The sequence below is a fragment of the Chinchilla lanigera genome, unplaced genomic scaffold (genome assembly GCF_000276665.1).
Source record: "Chinchilla lanigera isolate Chin_1 unplaced genomic scaffold, ChiLan1.0 scaffold00044, whole genome shotgun sequence".
NCBI classification, from domain to species: domain Eukaryota; kingdom Metazoa; phylum Chordata; class Mammalia; order Rodentia; family Chinchillidae; genus Chinchilla; species Chinchilla lanigera.
Window position 1 is genome coordinate 2162835 of NW_004955445.1, and position 22587 is coordinate 2185421.

General features: G+C 53.5%; 1 protein-coding gene across 1 annotated transcript in view; it reads left to right on the forward strand.

The window, feature by feature from the left end:
* Nucleotides 1–22587, forward strand: part of Bmp7 (bone morphogenetic protein 7) — an 81538-nt gene that overhangs the window by 8778 nt on the left and 50173 nt on the right. The window lies entirely within an intron of this gene.

Genomic DNA, 22587 nt, shown 5'->3' on the forward strand with positions numbered 1-22587 from the left:
GATCCCTGTACTTGGAAAGGTGGGACACCAGGAAAGACGGCGGAGGGCCCTGCCCGCCGCGCTGGCTGCCTAAGGCTGTCACCTTTCCTCAGTCACCAGTGATGCACAGACTGTTGAAACTTAGTAAGTTCCCACGATGACAATCATTTTTAAAATTCACAATTATAATGTTATGTATATGTTTTTCCCATACCCCTTGTCTTTCCCTGAGGACTTGCACCCCTTCGGTTGGAGACCAGTGTTTCTAGAAGCTTCCGTCTCATCGAGCTTTGGTTTCAGTGTGACCGATCACGAAGAGAATCAAGAGTTTCCTGTAGTGGGGAACAAGGACGCTGCTCTTGTGTCTTTGGAAGGTGCAGGCTGCTGCCGTATCCCTGAGTCTTTCCTCGGGGCAGGAACTGTGTTTTCCTCCTGGATCCCAGGGCCACTTCGTCCTCCACACAGAATGGCTGAATCTTAAAACTGAGCTCAGAGACTCGGTCACCGAATGGGACATTGCACTCACCCAGGCGGTGCTGGGGAGGGCTGAGATCTCTCTGTAGCAGCAGTGGACGTAGCGTGCCATCTTCCTTGGCCCCACCTCTGTCTTTATGGCTTGGAAAGAATTTTCAGGGCACAGGGCCCTGTGTGCCATGCACAAGGCCATGCACGCACCATGCACCCTTCCAGGAGGCCATTCAAGGCAGCTATAGATGGGTGCTTTAACAGCAGTGCTTCAGGATGATGTGTGTGAATGAGTACAGGATCAGGCCCTACTGTGTGTCCTAGAAAGCCTGTTGCAGTTTTGCAGGGCTGGGGATTTAGCTCAGCAGCAAAGCGCCTGCCTGGCAAGCGCGAGGTTGTGAGTTTGATTCCTGGTACCGGAAAAAAAAAAAAAAAAAAAAAAGAAAGCCTGTTGCATGTGACTTACTTACAGTAGTGTGAAGTCTCCCGCGCTCTAAATGTGTGTGTGTGTTGCAGGGGTAGTCGGGGCCAGACTGGGAGGTCAGGGAGAGCTTGTGAGAGAGGGGCTTGTGTGTACACAGCGGCAGAAGGTGTTTGGGATGTAACCATCTGTCAGGGTGCCCTGCACCGCTCTCTTGTGTGTGTGTCACACTGTAGAAGGCCGTGGAAACGTGCAAGGACCCGCTCCCTGCCTTCAGGGTGACGGCAGCCTTGGCGGCCTGCAAGGATGGGGTTGGGGGTGGGGAGGAGTTCTAAGCAAAGCCTGCCGGTTCCTGTCAAGTTGGCTTTTTTTTACATAATAAGAAACTTGAAAGAAGTGCACTGTGGTATTGTGCGACAGATCAGGGACGTTGGAGAGAACTGGTGCAGTCTGAGAACAACTTGGAGTGTCGTTAGCGTAACACAATGGTGTGCATTTCTCAGTTTTGACGAATGTCTCAGGTTATGGAAGATGTTCACATAGGGAGAACTGGGTCGTGGGACCAAGCGGGATTTCTGTGTACTGCTTTGCCAATTGCTTGTAAACCTAAAGTTATTGCAAAATAGAGTTTTTAAAACAACAACAGGGCTGGATGTGGTGATGCATGCCTGTAATCCCAGCTACTCAGGAGGCTGAGGCAGGAGGATCATAAATTCGAGGCCAGCCTGGGAAGCTTAGAGAGACTGTCTTAAAATAAAAGGACTGGAAATGTAGCTCAGGGGTACAGCAGCCCAAGGTCTGATCCCTATTAATGGGGAAAGAAAGCAACCAGGTTAACTCTTGTGATGGATGCATGGATAATTGTGATTTTTTTTCCCCCTGCATTCTTCTTTGGGGTTATTTTTCCCCCCAATTCCCAGTAAAGCAGAAATCCCTCCTGCTGGAGGTGACAGGCTCAGTCTGAGCCCAGCCCTGTGGCTCTGCCTTGTCCAGAGCTGGGGGCCGGGAGGCCCGTCCTGGAGTGTGCTCAGGTATCACACCCCACAGGCCAATAACTAACCAATCTTCAGACCCGTTAAAACAACAGGGACCCAGGGAGCAAATGAAAACCCGACCTGAGACCTTTAAAACTCTCTGCTTGCACGTGAGATGCCCAGGATAAAGCAAGCATTTGTTTAGGGACAAGAAAGAGGGCTGGGGTGCCTTGCGGTGTTCTGCTCGGTCCTGAACTCTGTTAAAGGTCCCCCCACCATCCTCTCCTTCTCAAGTTCCATTTTCTGGCTGACTTGACCTTACGTTTGTGGAGAGAGAAGCCCTTAAAAATGGCAGCAGGGCCATGGAACCTTCCAGGCTAGTAAATGTTTATAGGATGGAGGTGCTGGTCGGTCATTTCCTTTAGGGGGAAACAATAAATGAAGCTACTTGCCTGATGCCTGCTGAGATCCTGGGCTCCTAATTGTCTTAACGTGCTGGTGGGGCAGGGCTCAGGGGAGGTGGGGAAAGGGGAACAGAAATCTGGGGGCCCCTGGGGGCTGAAACATTCCAGTAGCTTGGAAGTGACCTTCGTAGGCGGGTGTAGGGACAGTTTCCCAGCCTGGGCACTCCGGGGACTGGCTTGCTCTTCACTGAAGGGGTCCCTCGGAAGCCCCAGCCTGTACCCTACTAATGTCAGTAGCACCAGCCCCAAGTTAGGACAACCAAGTAGATCCCTAAGACATTGCTGAATGTCCCCCAGGGGAGAACACGGAACCAGTGACACAGGGCAACTTTTCTCCAGCTCAGGAATTTGTTTGGGAGCCTGGGCCTCCAATGCACTGGCCCGTGGCGGGAAAACCAGCATTTCTAGAGGGACGGATTCTTTTCCAGCTGAAAGCAGCACAGATTGCAATCAGAGCTGACCCTTTCAGGGAGCACAGGGTGGAGGGGAGGCTGTGGGTGACCAGCCTCCTTTGCCGGGGACCCCTGAAACACAGGCTTCCTTCTTTCTTCCCCCCTTCCCTGATGTTGGGGGACGGGAGGGTTTTGCGGGGAGGCAGTGGCTTCTTTGGCTCAAATAGCCCCCAGTCTTGCTTGCTTAGACCTCGGCCCGCTGCAGCCTGTGAGCCCAGGGGCGTTTAGACAGTTTTTAAATGGGTAGTAAATAATGAAAAGAAGGGTATTTCCTGACAAGGGAGGCCGACATGAAGTCAGATGGCCAGGTCTCTAAGTACAGTTTTATCAACAGCTCCTCTGCCGGTGCTGGTTCTGTGGCCGGACCCTCGAGTATTTACTGTCTGGGCTTTGTGGGCATCTGTGACCCCTGCATTTGGCTGTAGAGACTTTTGGCTGATGGTCCTGCAGGCCGGGAGGACACCGCTGCTCACACCCTTGTAGGTGGATGTTTTTCCCTTTTGCAGTGCTGGCTGTTGAACCCAGGGCCTTTGCACTGCACTGGTATTACGTCTCCAACTCTTTTTTTTTTTTATACCGGGAATCAAACTCGGGACCTTGTGCTTGCCGGGCAGGCGCTTGTGCCGCTGAGCTATATCCCTGGCCCAACTCTTTATTTTGAAACAGGGTCTCACTAAGTGGCCCATGTTGGACTCTAACTCTTGACCTTCCTTCCTCAACCTCCTGGCTTCTTCAGTGGATTGGGCAGGTGTCTCCTCTACAGATGTCGCTCAAGTCCCCTATAGAACTGTGTCGTGTAGCCGGTTTTCCCTAATGTCCTGTGTTGTTCTTGCTGAATTCCTCGGGCAGCTAAGACCTCGGCTCTGGGCTGAGACCCCGTGAGCTGAAATCCCACCTCTGCCGCTCCTTAGCCTCATGAGTGGCTAGGTTTCCTCCTCAGGCTAGGTGTTGGTGCCTGACCCAGGTGCTGTGGAGAGCTGGCCTCCCCGCCCGGTGACACGGACAGTGCTGTCGCTAACTCTTGGGCCGCTGCCGCCTAGGAGCCTGGTGCAGCTCGCTGGTGTCCCCGGCAGTCCTGTGCCGGCTGGCTTGCCGAGGCAGGTGGTGTGTGCGCCCGGTCATTAGGGGATGTGGGTCAAGGGTGTGACCACACCTCCCTGGCTGTGCCGGAAGCGGTTTTATCATGACAGATCCTGTTGTACTAGAAAGTCACCTCTTGCTGATTAAGATCTGGATATTAGGGCTGGGGATTTAGCTCAGCGGCAAAAGCGCCTGCCTGGCAAGCGCAAGGTCGTGAGTTCGGTTCCCGGTATCGGAGAAAAACCAAAAAAAAAAAAAAAAAAAAAAAAAAGATCTGGATATTAGTGCAGGGTCTTAAGGAGACACCGCGCGACCTGGCCAGTATAGGACATGGGTGGCAGCCTGTGCTTGAAAAACACCACCGCGAACTTCACAGTAGAATCGCACTATCTTCCCTTTCGCTTCTCGGAGCATCGCTGAAGTCAGTGCTCGTGTCGCCCGCATCCTCCGACGTGCGCAGCTGCAGTCGGGTGAGGGCACGCCACGCCTGCCGTTCATGCGGGGAGCGGCTCCCCATGTAGGTTTACGTGGGAGGAAAAGGGATGAGGGAGGCCAGGTCGCTTGCCTGGCTCTGGGGACAGCAAGTGACTGTGCCTCCGAGGTCAGGGGTCAGCGACGTCCCTTCCCTGGCTTTGGCCTGACTTTGCCCCTGCAGCTGCTGCCAGCGCCCCTGGAACGTGGCGGTGGCCGTGGACCCTCAGTACTGACACACGGATGGACCCCGGGGAGGACAGAGGCTGGCAGAGAGAGCTCGCCCTGGACGTGCCGTGGGGGCTGCCATTCTTGTCCTGCTTGTCAGAAGGTCCAGCTGCCCCGCTGTGCCGAGTGGCTCTTTCTTCTGTTGCATACGAGGTGAAGTGATCGGCCCAGCGTTAGGGTCTATGTGGTAGCAAAATACAGAAGCAGCCTCTGGGGCAGGGGGTGCTAGGAGGTCTAGACATCGAGGTGCCTGCTGCTGCTTCTGCAGAGAGGGCTGATGTTTCATTTAGGATCTTGCTTGGCTGAAGGTTACAGACCACCTACCTAGAGTGGCTTCAGCACAAAAGCCTCCATGGTGGCCCATAAGAGCATGTCTTCAGATCAGTGATACCGTACCAGGTACCTGTGAGCTTTTTATCCCTTTCTCCCATTCTCAAATTCTTCATGCCTATGACTCGTGTTTATAAGATGGCTGCTGCAGCCCCAGACGTTGCATCCTTATACAATCTTGTATTCAAGGCAGGAGAAGAAGGAAGGGCCCAAAGAGCTCTTCTTGCTTGTCTGTTGCTTGGTTTGTCTGAAGCTCCGTAGAGGACTTCTCTTGAAGTCTTATGGGCCAAACTGGATCATAAGGGCGAGTCTTGCTCCAGGGGAGGATGGCAAGGGAAGCAGCTGGCCTCTAGCCAACACGGTGGGAAAGGGTGAGGGGGAAGTAGGTTGGAGGTGGCTGTTGGGTAGCCGCATTGGAATGATTTCATTTCCACTTCCTCTTTGTTGTTTCCGTACATATGGTTGGATTTAGGACAGCGTGTACACTTGTGATTTGTCTCCTTATATGGACAGACAAATATGAGGTGTGATCTAAACACACAGTGCATGTTTAAATTTAAACGACTACTATAGTAAGAGTAATTGCTGAGGATTCTCTTCACGGTACTTGCTCTCACTTTTTTTTTTTTTTTTTTTTGGTCTTTTTTTGGTCATAGGGTTTCTCTATGCAGTTCAGGCCGGCCTTGAACTCACTTTGTAGCCCCGGCTGGCCTTGAACTCGCAATGATCCCCCTGCCTCAGCCTCCCGAGTGCTGGCATTACAGGCATGCACCACCATGCCCGGCATTGCTCCCTTTTTTTTTTTTTTTTTTTTTTTTGTATACACCTCCCATTGTTCTTGCCACTTTCCGAAGCAGCTCTGGAGTCCTCCTTCGTGAGGGTTTACAAGGTGTGGCCGGAAATCTCATCAACGGCATCTCACTGCGAGCCACCAGTGGAAAGGCCAGCATCGACAGGACCAAGTCCTCGTCCGCCTTTTCACGGCCATGTTCTCCCGCTCCGAGTCACAGTGCCCAGGACACGTGAACATTTTGAGCTGATTCTGAACGGGGACCCCAGCATCGCTTCGGGAAGCGGCGAGAATGGTGGGACCCACGTGTTTAAAGTGAGAGGAGGGCTCGGAGGGAGATTCATGGCCATGTGTCTTTTACTGTGACAAATAGCCTTCAAAAATTTAAACATCCACCGAGCTTTTGATCTCACTTCGTGCAAGCCCCGCTGCTTTCCGTGGCCCCAGACCGTGGTGACGCAGTGGCCCGCGCAGGAGGCCGCTTCCTGTTGGTTGGCCGGCGATGCCCCGTCACCCAGACCCGCGGAGAGGTTTGCGTTTCTCTGTCACCTCGGCCAAAAAGTGGGTTTGACCTGAGCTCACTCTCCAGAGACGGTCAGGGACCCCAGCCCAGCGCCAGTTGTTTGATGAAAAGAAGCTTTCTCAGGAGCCCTTTTGTTCTCCTGAGACGGGGAGGAGCTCCTGAGGTTCTCGAGGCCGAGCTGAGCTTGGTGTGAGTACAGTTTGTGGGGCAGGTGGCTGCTGTCTCCGCCGGGGGCGGGGGAGACACACACATCACCACACCAGTGGGTCTAAGAATGGGAGTCCACACCTGTGGGCTGCGGCTGGAGGCCAGCTCAGTCTCGGGGCTTCTGCTTGTCCCGGGGCCGGTGGATGGGACAGAGTATGCATGTTTACCTGTGCTCATGGTCGGACGAGATCACCTGGGCCGGGCCTGATGGAGCACGCTCATCATTTCAGCACTCTGGGAGGCTAAGGCAGGAAGATCTCAAGTTTGAGCCCAGCTTGGGCAACTTAGCCTTGTCTCAAAATAAAAAAATAGAAATGCCTGAGGACATAGCTCACGGAGAAGGCCCTGGGTTTGCCCTCCAGTACCACATGGGGGTGGGCTGGGAGGAGGTGGAGGTGGAGGTGTTTTCAAGGGTTGTGTCTGGCAGCAGGAGAAAAGCGTATTGATCAGGAGTCTCTGGAGCGGATGAGAAGCTCTTCCAGGTGGATTCAGTGGTGGCGAAGGAATCGGGGCCTTCAGAAAGGGCCAGCGGGACAGCAAGAAAAGGGTCTCAGGGGCTGGTCTGTCTCTGAGCAGCCCCTCCTACCTGCCACACTCATTCCTCTGCCCCCTGCCCCAGAGGAGACCGCCGCTTCCCTGCCTTCCCAGCTTCCCTTGCAGGCAGAAACCAGCAGACAAGAGCAAACCCAAGGGTGGCAGAATGGGCTAGCAGAAGGTAGCTCTGAAAAATGCTTTGCTTCCTTAGGAGTGATAGCTGGGCAAATAGAGCTCTGTGTCCTCTTCCCCCTGTTCTTGCCTTGAGTATGATTCGAGGAAGATGTGATGCTTGGAGCCATGACAGCCATTTTGTGACCACAGGGCAAAAAAAAAAAACCTATGAATTAAGAGTCCAGTAGATGTCATGGCAAAAATGACACGAGAGACTTGAGTTCTTGAGGACACAGTTGAGCTGCTGTATTCAACCAAACTTTGGGGGCGAGCTTCCTGGGCGGCCCGAGTCATGTGTCTGCATGAATCAGTCGGTCCAGAAGGTAGATGATGCGGCGTAAACAGCAGCGGCTGGTCCCCTGTGGCTGGGCGGGGGTGCAGGGGTGTGTCTCCTGTCTGTTTATAGCTCTGTTAGTCATTATAATAATAATCTGAGTGGCTGACATCTGCTGAGGATCCCTTCCGTGCCAGGCACCCTCTGTCCTTTCTACTGATTGTCGCTGAGTTTGCGTAGCCCCGGGTTCACTTGGGGCTGTGACCTGCAACCTGGGTTCATACCCCAGGAGCATGCAGGAGAGGTGGGGGGCCGTCTTGGGGTGCTTGGGCCTCCATCCTGACCTGCACCCGGCTCCCAGCTCGATCAGGGCGGAAGGGGCGCCCCGGGCACCCTTGGGTGACGTGGGGGGGCTCCTGTCGCTCTCAAGGGCTGGACTCCGGGTCTGACCGCGTGTCTTGGTGATTTCTCGAAGCCGGTGTCCTCACGCGGCCTCCCACCTCGGGGCACGGGGACGCTGTGTCGGCAGAGAGGGGCGGGAAGCCCGGGCTTGTCACATGGAGGGGATCGCTGCTGAGCGCGGGGCAAGAGCGCGCGGGCGCGGAGAACGCAGCCTGCTCCGGCCATCGGCCATCCTCACCTGCCTGTGCTGCCTGGCGCCCGCAGCCCTCTGTGCAGTCTTGAGCGGAGGAGTGAGCGCCGGGCAGGAACCCGGGTCGAGCTTCGTGGGGCTCCTTGTGACTCAGGTGGCCGCCCTGCTTCAGTCTGAACGCAGATTCTCCTCCTCAGGCCGGAAGAGGCTCGAAGCACAGCGGCGCAGTTCTAAAGCGGTTCCGGTGCTTCCGACGGGGCATTGAGTTTGGCTTCTTAGAAGGAGCGAGGCCCTTGGGGACCTTCAGGTGCGCAATGACCACTGCTTCCCCAGCCACCAGGGCAGCCTCGCCTATCTCTGCACCACCCCATTTCCAGAAATGCAGGTGAGCGTTCTGCGAGCAGTGCTTTGGTCCAGGGGCAGAGCGTGGCTTTAGGGGGGACTCTTATTTTGAAGGGGAGGTGGGAGCCGGGCGAAGGCCGCAGAGCCATCTCCTCTCCCTGCACCTGCGCCTCTCAGCCTAATGAGTTTAGGTTGATGGAACCCAGACCTCAGGAAGGATTATAAATTCTCATCTGATTTGATTTTCTTCTAAAACGCCTTAAACCAGCTGCGCCTGCCCAGCTGGCCCAGGGCTCTGGCTGCTCTGGGGAGGGTCTGGTGGCCCCTCTTGCCTGGGAAGGGGGTCCACCCCGTGCCCCGCACCCGGCACCCCACCTAGCCGCTCTGTAGACCCGGTTGTCTCCTGAATTCTTACGACAGCCGGGGGTGCTGCTGGAGGGCCCTGTTTCACAGGTGGAAGTTGAGCCTCTGAGAGGTGAGCTGACTGGTGCTGAGTCCCTGCGGAGGGCCATGGAGCCTGCGCTGGTCCGGACACCAGGCCCCAGGCCGCCGCTCAGCCTGCTGCTTGGGAAGCGGAGTGAGCTCAGCAGAGGCTGGGGTCGCCGCGGGGCCGGCAGGCACGGGCTCGAGGCCGGTGAGCGGCGGGCAGCGAGATACGACGCTGACGCCTTCGAGACTTTGAATGTGCCGTGGGCTCCTCGCCCCTTCACTGTCCCAGGGGCTCTCGGGGGGGCCCCAGCCCCGGAGCGGGTGTGCGTGCTGTGCCCCAGACCTCTGGAGTAGCAGGGCCCGTAGTCCTGCCTCCTGTGGCTCCCCCACACCCAGCGCAGCCAGCCTTGAGATTCACGCCAAGCATTCGACATAGGAGGAGGGAGGGTCCCGTCCGCCCGTCCCTGGGAGTGGCAGAGACGCTACCGGTCTGGCCTTGTGGTGGGGACGCTGGTGTCCCGGTCCTCCGCTCTTCCCGTCCCTCTGGAGGTGACCTCTGGAAGAGGGGCCTGGGTGGGTGCAGCGGGAGGGTGCTCGCCCAGCTGTGCAGGGCTCGGCTCGATCACAGTGCCATGGGGTATCTCGGGGAGAGCGGGGCCCGCCTGGCACGGACACGGCGCAGGTTAGCCTCTGGGCTGGGGAGGGCGGCCTGGGCCGAGCCTGCTCCCCGAGACGGCCGAGCGTGGGGAAGGGGACCCAGGTAGGCAGAGCAGAGCCCCTGCCTTGCTGACCTGGGACTTCCGATGAGGCTCCTGCGCCCTGTCATTCACCATGTGCTGGGGAGTCCCCGGCCACCCGGGTCTGTCTAGGGCCTCAGTCACAGGTCTAGAATGAAATTCTCGCTGCTGCTGTAGGATTTCACACACTGAAAGCTATTTCTTTTCTTTCTTTTTTTTTTTTTTTTCAGTCTTGGGAATTGAACACACACCCTCTACACTGAGCTGTACCCCCAGCCCTTTTTTATTTTTTCTTCTTGAGACAGGGTCTTGCTAGGCTGCCTGAGCTGGGCTCAAAGCCACGATCCTCCTGCCTCAGCTTCCCAAAGTGCTGGGGTTACAGGTGTGCACCACCATGCCTGGTGGGAACATGCTTTTAAAGGAGACCATCCGGTATAGCTGAGCAGCGTGAAGGCCACCGGCGCATGTTTAGATTTACGGGAATTCCCGTGAAGCCATACGAAGCGTTCTGTTTCCCAGCCACACAGCAGCGACTCCGGTGCTCCGCAGCCACCCGGCTTCAGGCTGGCGTGGGACAATGCGGGGGCAGGGCTCACGTGTCCAGAGGCACCGGGCTGAGCCGTGCACGGGTCAGAATTGCAGGATTTCTCGACCCTCTAGAGGAGAAGGGACTTCAGAACACTGTGGCTGCTCTGTCCCTTACTGCGGGAGATGCAGGAGCTGGCGGGCTGGGGTCACTCCCTGCAGCTGATGCCCCTCTGGGGCTGCAGCCAGGCTCTTCGACCTCCTGAGTCTGGTGGCTCAGCGTTCTCGCACTTAAAGCCTGAGCTCAGGGGATCCCGGCCTGCCACAGCCTCCAAGTAGCCAGGCCCCCAGGCGCCCAGGCCCAGCAGGGTCTTTCTTTGTGGTGGAGCCATCCTGAGCATTGCCGGAAGTTGAGCAGAGTCCAGCAGAGCGGGTCCGGGAGTATCCCGGCACCAGCTGTGACGACCACAGGTGTCTCCAGATACTGCTCCAGGGGCGAGGCTGTGGGAAGAGAGGCTGCGAGGAGAGAGGCTGCGAACCCGTTTTAGCTGAATTCCTCGCCGGGTTCTGTCATTCCCTTAGCTGGGCTGAGGTCAGGACCCAGAGGCCCCGGGCCCTGTTCTGGAGCTGAGGAGGTGGACGCTGGGCGCAGGCGGCCCAGGATGCGGTGGAAGGATGGACAGACAGACAGACAGACAGACAGACAGACACTTGCAGCCGATTTGTTCTTCCGGCTCTGCTCCTGTCTGGGTCTTTTCAGGCAAACAACCGGCCACACTCTGGAGATTACCAGGCTCCTTGCGGCGTCCTCTTCCGCCCGGCCCCTGAACCTTTGCTCCTCTCTGAGCGTAAGGATATCATGGTTCCAGCTGCGCACTGTGGACACCAGAAGGCCACCCCGCCCGGTGTCTGTGCGGCCCCCAGGGGGACCCGCGGAAGGGTGGTGAGGAGCCCTGACCTCGGGGCTTCAGGTCCGCTGTGGTCCTCGGAGTCCTCATCCATAAAATGGGTGTGACACCTGTGCCTGCCTCTGAGCGCCGCTTTTGCAAGGATCCATCGAGATGATGTGCGTGCAGCACCGGGGAGGTGACGTGCGGTCATGGAGAGGGCTTTTGTCCTCCTCACACCCCTAAGCTGGCCGCTCAAATCAGCCAGGACAGCACGGGAAGGAGCGAGCTGACGAGGATGTGGGGAAATCGGGGTATCAATGTAAAGAGAGCAGCTTCTCCAGATATTCAAGATTCCTGTGTGATCCAGCCACTCCACCTCTTGGTGTGTACTGAAAAGAATGGAAAGAGACTTCCCTACTCTCGTGTTGTAGCAGTATTACCCGCAACAGCTAAAATGTAGAAGCAACCCAAAATCTGTGGGTGGGTGATGGGATAAACAGAATGTGGTCTGTCCATACAATGGAGTAGTATTCAGCCGTCAAAAGGCAGGAAGTTCCGACACCTGCCCCAACATGGATGAGCCATGAGGACGTTATTCTAGATGAAACAAGTCAGTCACGAGGAGACACTGCTCTACTCCATGGATGGGAGTGGCCGGGTTCACGACAGGAGTGGAATGGTGGTAGACAGAGGCTGGGAGGAGGAGGGGAGGGTAGGTTTAACACATTCCCGACAAGGCCATAACCCGTATATCTCTGAGGCCCCAGTGGTGCACACACGAACGTCCCATTGGGTGGCGTGGGACAGTCCCATGGGGGTCAAGCTGGCGGGAACCTGTGAATGGGAAAAATGTACAGTTTGCCAGATGAAAGGTCTCAGACATTGCACAATACGAGTGTGTCATGCTCTGTACTCTTAAAAATGGCTAGAATGGGGCTTCATTTTTTTTGCAGTGTGGGATTGAAACCAGAGCCTTCACACTGAGCCACATCCCCACCCCTCTTTGTATGTTGCATTTCGAGACAGGATCTCACAGATTTGCTCAGGTGTCCAGTCTGAGTTAGAACTTGGAGTCGTCCTGCTTCAGCCTCCCAGAGTGGTGGGGTCACAGGTCAGCCGAGGATGGTGCGTTTCCTGTTGTGCTGGCTGTTACTGGCTTGGGCTGTGTGGAGGAAGATGTGTGGGGCGGGTGGGTATCAGCCCCCTGCGCGTCTTCATTCAGCCCGGGGAGGCCAGGACGCGCTTCTCTGCTCAGCTTGGAGGCCATGTGGAGCCAGGAGTGCTCAGCCTTCCCTGAGACCCCTGCAGGGCAACTGTCCTCTCCCTGGGAGCTGTGCAGCAGAAGTGAGGGGAGGGAGAGGAAGTGAGCGGAAGTGAGGGGAAGTGAGAGGCCTCTCCAGGCATGGCCTCTCTCAGTGCTCGAAGGAACGCAGTTTCCTGCGCAGTCCTGGCTTCCAGAGTCCCATCCCGCTGTGTGCCTCTGGCAGCTCTCTCCTGCTCCCTCATCTCGCTCCTCACATGCACAGAGAGCCACCACTGACCTCGCACCCCCAGGGCTGCAGCCATAAATCGCTTCTCAGCTGCGCCCGCCCCGCCGAACCTTCCAGACAAGCCGTAGTTTCCGGTTAGGGAAGGTCTTGAGCTGTGGGACCCCAAGTAGCCATGGTTCTGAGAACTCAGTCCTAGCTGTGGGTTATGGTGTGGATTTCGGCTGCTGCTGGTTGTTTGGACTGTGTCCCCCTTAGAGGGATCTGCCCCCATCAGAAGGTTCTGTCTCCACTAGAGGGGTCTGTTCCCAGCCTCAGCAGAAGCCGCAGGACCTTTGGACAGGTCTGAGCTCACAGCTGGGAGCACAGGCTTCCGACGGTACACTTGCGGTTTTTGCCTGGAAAGCAACCCTTTGCTCGTAAAGTCCTCCTTCCTGTCTCACAGCTCGGTGGCACTTTGGGGTTAGCAAGAGGACCACACGTGGTCTGGAAGGTTAACTGGCTTTTTTTTTTTTTTTTTTTCGGTGAAAACCAGTAAGTTTTGGAAGAAGCTGCTGGGCGACTCACTTGTTTACCACCCGTTCTCCGCTGCCCGAGCGGAAGGGAGGGTGGCACTGCATGGGCTACTGGGGCCGTGGTGCGGACAGCTGCTGCCCTGTGCCGCTGGCCCCAGTCTGCTCTGCAGGGCTCTCTGCCGCGTGATTGTCCCCGTGAGACCTTTCGGAGGTCCTGTGCCCCATCCAGAGAATGCTGTCCCGTCCCCTTCACCAGAACAGCCACTGCTGGGTCACTGTACCCTGCCTGTCCTCCGGCCCTGCCTGCCCTCCTTATGGTCTGTCTTGGTTACTTTTTTTCTTGTTGCTGAGGCAAAAATACCCCATGCCCAAAATTAAGGGAGGAAAGGTTTATTTAGCTCACAGTTTGTGGAGGTTTCGGTCCATACTCGGCTGGCTCCGAGGCAGAGTGACACATGACAAGGGCAAACGTTCATGGCAGTGGAAAACAGCAAAAGCAACAAGAGCAAAAAGCAGGAAGCGGAGGCAAGCAGCCTCTTTCCCTCCCTTACACTGTATGCAAACTACCAACCCCAGGGCGGGTGTGGCACTCACACCCATAATCCTATCACTGGACCATGGATCAATCATAAATCTAGAAGCCTACCCCATGACTGCATGAGGATGTGCGGGGACATGCAGACACAAACCATAACATGGTCCCATAGCTCGGAATCTCGCCTGTAGCCCCCGAGTGCCACTCCTGGGCCTTGCACTTGTATGAACATTTTTCCAGCATAACTTTGTTGTTTATTTATTTTTCAAGAGAAGATTCTCATTATGTAGTTCTGGCAGATCTCAGAACCACTAAATTACCCAGGCCGGCCTGAAGATCTTCCTGCCTCAGCCTTCTGGCTGCTGAGATTGCAGACATGCACCACCAGGCTAAGCTCTTTCCTGCATAACTTTGCCCAGAACACAGTCATAGCACCCACTGTCAGCCAGCTCATGGGGCGGCACTGTCCACCGCATCCCCAGGGTGCCACGCCTTCCTGTCAGTGGCTGGTGCTCACATCCCCCCACACTGCCCTGGTTATCTCCCCAGGGCACCGCTGCCTCCCGGGCATTCGGAGCGGCTCTGGGACCAGCTCGACTTCCGTCTCTTCCAAGGCTGGAGTTTGAGTGGAGGTTGCCCCGGTGCTCTCCCCAGGAGGAGGGGCCCTGCCATTGCCCTCTTGTCTTGTCCACCCCGGGGGTGAGGGTGCAGCCGTTTCTCTGCCGGGACCTGGAATGGTGGCTGAGTGCTGGGTGGGAGGGAAGAGCGCTGGGAGAGGCTGTCGTCTTTGAGTCCAGCGGATTTAGGAAGCTCTGCTATGCACGGGGGTACAGGATGCAGACCGCTGCTACCCTGCTGCTCCTGAGCTTGTCGGGCGATGTCTTCTCGTATTTGGAAAATAAGCCAAAGAGAGCCGTTCGCGTGGCCAGTGGTCACCTAGAGGTGAACACAGCGACCTGCCTGCGTGTCCCGCCCCTTACCTTCCCGGGAGCGTGCGTAATCGGCTCGTGTTTGCTTTGCTCAGAGCTGCTGTCATTGCAGAGGGCAGCACCTCACAATTAGCTCAGACAGGACGCGTGTGAAGGAGCTCAGCTCAGCCCCCGGACTGTGGGCGCAGCCCCCCGCCCCCCGAGCTTTGGGAAGGGTGGAGAGCACTTGACCTGGAGACCAGCAGGCAGGCTTCCCCTCATCCTGCCTCGCCGGTGGACTTCTCTCTCCCGGACTAGCTTTCTCTGCCTGGGCGGGGAGAGCGGCTGCCGGGCTGTGGGGTGACACCCCTAGAGTTTGAGGCCGAGGAAGCAACCAGGAGCTCTTTCCTGCCAGCTGCCAGGAGAGAGAAAAGAGGCCCCGTGTTGGGTCCAGCTCAGGGCTTGTTCCCTCCCGAACCGGGGTGGGTGTCATGGAACTAGATAGTGGCCTTCTGGGGACCCCAGGACTGTCCTGGGAGGGCTCCCATAGGACCCTCCAGAAGGACGTGCCACCAGCATGCGACCTCTGAGAAGCAAGCAGTGACCCCAGGAATAAGGAGAAGAGTCTTTTATATCTGGTTTCTCACATTTGTGAGAATTCAGTATGTTCACTCATCTTTGTGCATTGTTCGTTACACTCAGAAGTAACTTTATCTTGGGGTTCACACTCCTAATTTTTAGGGTGTTTCACAGAGCTCTGTAAAGTGTGGCCTGCATGCTTACACTTAAGTTTCCCTTCAGCCCGTGCTCCCCTTTCCAAGTCTACAGAGCAAGCTGCCAGTGGGCTTGTTTATTTTGAACCTGTTGTTCAGAGGACTCTTAATTTGGTGAGGGGGTTACCTGAACATCTCTTGGAACTTCAGGTGGGAAGAGAAACCCAGAAGCTGAGGGAGAGGAGGTGCTCCTGGTGATGCTGGTTAGGATGGAGGTCTTCCCCGAGGTTGATGAGAGTGCTGCCTAGATAGACAGCAGCCTGCCTGCTCCTTCCTGCCTCTGTCTCTTTGGCAAATTCCAGCCCAGAACTTCCTTTCCCAGGGTTGGGAGCCATGGTTGCAGAGTTTTGTAAAAGGAGGACGCTGCAGTTGGCTTTGGGAATAATCAAGGGGCAGCGGCTGTCAGGCTAGTGTCTTCCAGAATCCATTTCCTTTGAACTTACCTTTGATCTCCCGGATTTGGGTCCTTTTAACCTTTGGAAGTGCTTGTATGCTCGTACCCGGGCACAGAAAGGTGGTGAGAGAAAAGGCCAGTCCTGGGGTTCCGGGCTCTGCAGGAGGGTTTTCTCTATGAGGTCAGACAGATACCAGCTCCAGCCCTGGGTAATCGGCTCAGTAACCTACAGAGAAAGAGTAAAGCCGTATTTTCTCCCTGCAAGTACAGTGTGTGCTACATTGATCTCTTTAGAGATGCCAATGGAGTCATCCTGGTACCTGAGTTCAAACTGCAGAGAGTGCACTCTGTGGATGGCTTCTGTTACAAAAGCAAAGCCTCGGGAAGATGTGTTTTGAAATTGGGTTTGGCTTTCGAATTGGTGTCTGTCCTTTTTTAAAGCCATGCAGGGGTGAACTTGTCATGACTGTTCTTTGATAATCCTTGTGAAAGTATTTTGAGAACGTTCAATGATAAAGGTTGCAGGGAGAACAGAATGACATAGTTCGTGCTTCTCCTGGTCTCCAAGAAACTACTGAAGAAAAGTCACTCAGAAAGCCGTCCCAAAGGACCCACAGACGCTTGCGAGAAATTTAATTGGCCGCTTTGTCTGTTTCTTTATTTTACAAAGAAACTTTATAATCCCGCTAGCTGTGTTAACAAGTAGGAGACAGTATATCTCATCCTTTAAAAAGTTACACAGCACTGTTGCAAAAGACCATCTTTGCGATTATATCAGTGTCCGTGTTTTCTTTCTTCATTTGATGTAACTTTAATGAGTGTACCTGCACTTACGTCATGCTCACGCAAACAGCCCTGTGCTATTTGGTCTATTCCAATTCTTTTTTTCTTCTGCCAGTAGACGTACGATAAGCACTGTCAGTGCCTGTGTGCCCACCTTGCTTCTTCTGCACCGGTTGTCAGTGCCCTGGCTCATCGTTTTGGACGTCCCGAGACAGTGGCAAACACAAATTGTTTCCATTTGCCAAGCACGGTTGTAAGCGCCCAGTCTTGTGATTTGAGGTCCACTCCTGCTACCCTTGGAGGAAGGGGAGGCATACACAGCTTAAGTGACTTGGCCAAAGTCACACACATCCGTGACCTTGAACAAATAGTCTGACCGCCCTGCGCCTGGATACCTCGTCTATAAAACGGGGGTCATTTCTGCCTCCCTGGTTCCATCAGGGGGTGGCTAAATGCTCGGTGGGGGATGCATCGCAGAGGAAGCCTGCTTTAGTGCACTTGGGTTGTTTTTTTTTTTTAAGTTACTCTTGTTTGTAAACTAGTCTGGTTGACAGCTGCCTTTGCCACTGGAGCTGTTCTGTTCAGGGCGGGCCTGCCGATCGAGCGCAGAAGCATTGCCCACCTCCAGGGCTCTCCGGCTGCCCTCCTCTGCTGGGGGTGGGGCAGAGCAGCAAGGTGGTCAGAAGGGACATTGTGTGCTGTCAGCAGCGGGAGAGATGAGTCTGTGTAGTGCTGCGCTGACGCTCCGCAGCGCCCTGTGAACCTCCTCACGGGAGCGTCAGGGGGAGGCTTCCACGTCAGCCCTTGCCTTCCCCGGGCAGAGGCACTGAGACTTGACTCCATGGAGCGGAGAGGACCGTGTGGACTGAAGGGGTAAAGTGGATGGAACTTGGTGTGAAGGTTGAAATCTGGGACAGGGAGGAGGGAGCATCTAGGATGTCTCCAGGGACTGCTGGACTGAAGGGGTAAAGTGGATGGAACTTGGTGTGAAGGTTGAAATCTGGGACAGGGAGGAGGGAGCATCTAGGATGTCTCCAGGGACTGCGGCTTGAGCAGAACAAAGGATGAAGGGCTGCGCAGAAGGGCAAAAAGGTGTGAGGCAAGAACCAGGTTTGCTGCGGGTAATTCATGTGTGGTTTTGGGAATTGACTTGGAATTGCTTTGGAGACCCAGGATTGTGGGAGATGTCAAGAAGGTGACTGGATGCACAAGCACTGAGTTTAGAGGAGGCGTCCTGGCAGGAGATGAAGCCATTTTCATGTAGGATATTATTTGTATGTAGTGCCATTTGTATGCAGGGGGGAGCATTTGCATGTGGGGTCATTTGCATACAGGATCATTTGCATACAGAGTCATTTGCATACAGGGGTCACTACATATAGGGCCATCTGCTTGGAGGACTGTCTGTATGTAGGGTCATTTGCTTGTACAGTCTCAAATACAGTGATATCTTGGTTGTTGAACTCAATTCATTACAAATTTGTATGTGAACACCAAAATGTTCAAGAGCTGAACATATTTTTCCAATAAGAAATAATGGAAAACCAAATAATTGATTCTGAGGCCCAAAATATTACACTTACAGATTCATTTTTCCAGGACTTCAGCACATTTCACCATGACTTCTCTCTTTAACTCTATCATAGTTCTCACAGTTTCCCTCTGGGCTTTACTGCTGGTATCACTAACTTTCTTTGGAGGTATGGTTATATTTTATGCAAATAAAGCCCCCAGAAAGCACAGTGACAAATATTTAACACACTCACATAAGCACTGTATGTTGTCTGGGCTAGAGCAATGCTTAGGCTGAAGCGACCCCCATGTTCCATGGTGGAACATGACCTGTGACTCGCTCTCGGTCTGTACAGGTTTTTTCAAGTTGGATTTTCTTTATGACCCATTCAGACAGACCCAAAAGTGTGCTTTATTAACCTAGTATCAGTTTCTTAATCTAATGAAGTTGGTGCATTAGGGTTAACAGTCCACCTCTTGTCAACTTCTCATCCAAACACATCTTCAACCATACTTAATCTCCAAATAAGGATAATAGCAAGTTCATAATTCCTCCTAACATAATACAGCTATCATACAGCTGGGAACAACAAAGCTTCAGCAATTTTAGCATTTTTCAAAAGTCCAAATCCAGGTCTCTTCTGAGACTCAAGGCAAACTCTTAGCTGTTAATCTTTGTAAAAATCAAAAACAGATTACAAAATTCCAAGATACAATGACAAGGGGTAAAACATCTCCATTCTAAAAAGAAGGAATGAGGGATAGAAAATAATCAGATCAAAGCAAGACCAAAACCCAGCAGGGTAAACATTAAACCCTGTATCATGTCCGGTACCTGGGGGAGATGGTAAAATGTGTTTCAAAGGCATGGGTGGCTCTACACTTGTGGCTTTGCTCGTTTCACTCACATGTCCTTCCAGCTTCCCTCAGCTGACATCCACATTCCTGGCATCTCTGTCTTGCTGGGGTCCCCACTATGCCTTTGGCTTCATTCTCACGGTTTCATGGACTGCCTTTTCAGGGGCTTCTTACCTGGCCTCCAGGCCTTCCTTTGAAGTATGTATGGACAGCTCCCTGACCTCACAACGCTTGCATTCTGCATGCTAGTATAACCAGCGTCATGTGGATGATGCCAAGGTCTTCTGTCAGAAAAGCGGTACTGTGCTCCCTTGGACTATGGCTGCAGCAACTTCTGAGTGCATGGATGATTGAGCACAGTAAAATGAATTCTTGGAAACCAGTTCTCTAGGAGCTTCTTTTTGAGCAGGGGTACTCGGTACTGTCATCTTAAATGAACTGTTGATACTTTTACACCCTTGCGACTGCCATAGGTGGGATCTTGCTGATTCCTGAGATGTTCTAAAGGCATCTTTCTTCTTGCCCCTGTACAGAGTACTTGGTGTTTTTTAAATGGTGCTAATCTCTTCAACAGACATACTTTGTTTGGCCCCAACTCTATACATGATTTCTTCCGAACCAAAACATGTTTTTCTCCAACTTTTTATACTCTGCATTTTTCCCTCTATTCTCACTGTAAATCTGGCTAAAATCAGCCAGCAGTACCCATGCCACAGCCTAAATGTTGGGCTGTTTTGAAATTTCCTCTACCAAATTAGTCTACTTCCCTTAGTTTCAGTCTCCAGCAAAGTCTCAGGAGATAGGCAAAATGCAGGTAAATATTTTTCAAGAGTGTAAGACATAAAGCCACTAATCAAACTGCCAATGGAATCCTTGCTTATAACTGACACCTCCTGAGCCTTGCCTTTACGCCCTCCATATTCCTATCAGCATCCTGATCTTCTGAGCTCTGACCCATAAGGCTCTGTTTATCGCATTCTGGGACTTTTCTAGCTGGCTTTTCCATACCTTTCCAAACTCTTCATCAACTACTTACAAAGGCTTCTAAACTACATGGTCAGATATAGTTGGAGCAGTGACACCACTTCTGGTACCAGTTTTCTGTATTAGGTTTTCCATTGCTGAGATGCAGTAGCAGACACCCATAATTTAAAGGAGGAAATACTTAATTTAGCTCACGGTTTCAGGAGATTCAGTACATAGTCAACAGGCTCCAAGACAAAAACCTTATGGCAAAAGGGCGTGGTGGAACAAAGCAGAGCAGGGGACTGGTGCTGGAGAGGAGTGGGCTAGGGACTATATATAGTAGCCAAGTTTATACCTTCAGGAACCACCCAGACATACCCAGAAGTGTGCTTTACTAATCTACTAGGTATTTCTTAATTCATGAATTTGACCAGTCAAGATTAATTGTCACAGGTGCACACACTGGCTGCTTGCTGGAGAAAAGGGGTGTTGTCCAAGACTTGTCATCACCTCTTGGGCTTCCCTTCCCTGTCTCCTAGACAAAGCCCCTGAAGAGGCTGTGAGTTGTCATAGGCTGTGCCATCACAATTGTAGGACAGATCTGCTCTCTGCCACCCCTCCTCCTTCACACTGTCTAGATCTCCTGGCATCATCCTCTGGGAGAAGTGCAGTGGGCTGCTGCCAGTGCCTATGCCAGTTTCATGTGGTATGCATGCCGTCCTCACCCAGACATGTCCCGGGTCTTCAGAGTAGCAATGCTTTAAGGGTCTTGATTTGGACAGTTCCCCAGTGCCCGGGAACTATAGCATGGACAGGTGAGTTGGTGTATAATTAAGCTATGTAATGTTAGCAATGTGGATTGAGGATTATTCACAGTAATATGGATTTCAAAAGCACTGTTAAAGAAGCCAAGTGAGTTAGCCTGTGGGTTTGAAGAGTTTGAAGAACTAGAAGGGGCTGGCAATGCTCTGTTTGTTGACTGGGTGGCACTTCCATGGGTGGGTTTGCTTTATGAGTTTGCTGAGCTGCACTACACACATGTTGAGGTGGAATTAGACAGTTCTGGGTTTTTTTGTTTTTTTTCCGGTACTGGGAATCGAACTCACATCATTGCACTTGCCAGGCAGGCACTGAGCTGCTTGAGCTAAATCCCCAGCCCTGGTATTAGAAAGTTCTATTGAACGAGCAGAGAAACTGTCTTTGCCAGGCTGTCAAAGTGGCCACAGAGATGCAGGTAATGTCTCTGGTTTTGATGAAATGTGGTTCGATTCAGCTCCTTGACCCTGAACAGACCACTCCACACCTCTTGTGTCTAGGTGCATGCTCTGCCAGTGCAGTATTGTGCTTACCTCCTAGGGTGGCATTGGACTGAATGAGTCAGCAGATGGCAGGGATTGACCCGGGATCTTTTCCTGCCCCTTAACCTGGGGTTACCTCCCAAGTGCTCTTGATTCCCAGTAGCCTGTCCTTTATAGCACTTGCCACCCGCACCCCGCCTTCCAGCTTCTTGTTCACTAAGCATCAGGATCTGTTGGTGCTTTGTGTCCTTCTCTCCCAGGCAGGCTGCCCTGTCCCAGGAGAGATGTGCTGCTGTGGGGTGGGGGCGGCGAGGGGAGCGCTGTCTTCAGGAGGCACTTAATGGCTTCTATACCAGAAGTTGTAGTCCACAGGTCGCCTGCTCAAGTCTATCCAAGGGCAACCTGTTCCGATCCCAGCCAGATCCCCAGCCTCAGGGACTCCATCATCCCTTCTGCCTCCTGGGGAGCAATGCTCCTGCCTTACCCCACCAGTTCTTCCAACTATTACTAAGAGTCACAATTGATCTTCTTAAATAGAAGTCTGTAGGAAGGGTCTTCAGGCTGCCCGTGAGGTGAGCTTCCTTCCTCCCCTGTATTTCTGTCCTGCTGTGGGGTCACAGTCAACCTTTTTTGTTTCAGTATTGGGGATTGGACCCAGGGTCGTCCCACTGAGCTATATCCTCAGCTCTTTTTATTTTGAGACAGGGTCTCACTAAGTTGCCCAGGCAGAGCTCAAACTTATGATGTTCTTGCCTTAGCCGTCCCTCCTGCCCCCAGAATGCTGGGATTACAGGTGTGTGCCTGACCACAGTTGATTTTTTTAAATGGATCTATAGGAAGGGTCTTTGGAGTGCCAGTGGTGTGAGCCTCTTTCCGAGATGGCGATTCCGTCCTGCTGTCCTTGGAACAGTGGAAACCCGAGGGCTTCCAGTGCACATCAAGTGGAAGTGAGCTGCTCCTAGTTCTCCTTTTTTCCTGGCCAAACTGGCTCTGCTCTGCTTCTAGAAATATCTGGGCGTCACAGATTCAAAGTACAGACTTTCAGACGCTGCCCAGAGCTATTGATCCTCCTGGCTCTACGTGGCCAAGCGAGTTAGCCTGCGGGTTTGAAGAGTTTGGGGAGCTAGAGGGAGCTGGTGGTGCTCTGTTTGTTGGCTGGGTGGCATTTCCACAAGTGGGCTTGCTTTATGAGTTTGCTGAGCTGCACTACACGTATGTTGCAGTGAATAAGAAAGTTCTATTGAACGAGCAGAGAAACTGTCTTTGCCAGGCTGTCAAAGTGGCCACAGAGATGCATGGTGGGTAATGTCTCTGGTTTTGATGAGATAGGCTAAGAATGGTGGACTGCAGCTTCTGGTATAGAAACCATTCAGTGCCTTAGGTGGGCTAAGAACAACATGGGGCCAGGTCCTGCTGTGTACCTCTCTTCCCAACTCCATGGAGTTCACACTCTTCTCTTTGGCAGTTTGAAATCTCTCCTCCCCTGCCCCCACCCCATGGCAGCATGCACACCATGGAAATTGGCAAACACTGAAGATCAAGCCCCGGAAACTGGTTATTGAACATCTACCATGGGCGAGAGCTTCTGCATTTTTTAAATGTGTCCACAATAATTCTTAGGTGCAGCCAGGGCCGAGAACCACTGGCCTAATAATGTGTCCCAGAATGGGCATAGCA